The sequence below is a fragment of the Propithecus coquereli genome, unplaced genomic scaffold, assembly GCF_000956105.1.
Source record: "Propithecus coquereli isolate 6110/MARCELLA unplaced genomic scaffold, Pcoq_1.0 Scaffold248, whole genome shotgun sequence".
NCBI lineage: Eukaryota > Metazoa > Chordata > Mammalia > Primates > Indriidae > Propithecus > Propithecus coquereli.
This window is the reverse complement of record NW_012148041.1, coordinates 488,189-489,361: the sequence shown is the minus strand read 5'-3', so window position 1 is coordinate 489,361 and position 1,173 is coordinate 488,189.

Genomic DNA, 1,173 nt, shown 5'->3' with positions numbered 1-1,173 from the left:
TCGAACTGAGCTCAAACAATCCTCCCGCCTTGGCCTCCCAGAGAGCTAGGATTACAGGCGTGAGCCACCGCGCCTGGCCTAGACAGAACTTTCTTAATGTAAAGAGGCTAATTTCCCAAGAGGCTCTTTAAGTGCAATGTAGAATGAATAGACTTTTAAAACCTGCCCCTCCCCTACTAATACATCAGCCTGGCTCCGTGTGTCATCAGGAGCTTTGATGCAGATGAGATGCAACCCAGGACTGGCAAGTTTTGAAAAGGCAGTGAAGTCCAGAACATGGGACGCTGACTGAGAGAGGACATTCGCTGTCCCTTGGCAGCCAGGCTGGTGGAGGACGGCAAGAACAGAAAGAGGGCATTCACAGGGGATGAGGGTGTAATGCCAGGAGCCGGAGCCTCTTCGGGCAGCGTGGGGAGGGTACCGGCTGGGCAGACCTGATTAGGCAGATGAAGGGGGAAGGGAGGAGGAGGGAGAAGAGAAGCTAGGCTTATTCCATTAGGAGCTGAGGTATGCCTGGGACTGAATTCAGACCTTGGCAGCCCCAAGCTGCTGAAAAAGTGAGAGCAGGACACACATACACACAGACACACAAACACCTGCCCTGTGTAATCCAAAATAAAATGTTATTTTAGGAATTGACACAACTTCCGTGATTCCTAAAATTAAACTAGCTTCCTTCTAGATTTTCTGACTTATGTTCATCAAACAAGAATTATTTTTTCTCTTTCTCTCTCATCTTCTCTCTCTCTTATTGTTTTGTGCCCCTGCCCAGAGAATAAGATTTTCTCCCTTTTGCGTAGCACTTTTCAAAGCACTTTTCATTTCTTTTGTCTCCCCAAGAACTCACTTTTTTCATTAAATCTGACCAGGCCAGGCACTGTGACTCAAGCCTATAATTCCAGCACTTCAGGAGACCGAGGTGGGAGGATCACTTGAGCCCAGGAGTTCAAGACCAGCCTGAGCAACATAGCGAGACCCCTGTCTCTACAAAAGATTTTAGAAAAATTAGCCAAGGCTGGTGGCAAGAGCCCATAATCCAGCTACTTGGGGGGCTGAGGCAGGAGGATTGCTTGAGCCCAGGAGTTTGAGGTCGCAGGTGGTATAATGATACTACCACACTCTAGCCTGGGCAACAGAGTGAAACCCAGCCTCAAACAAACAAACAGAAACCAA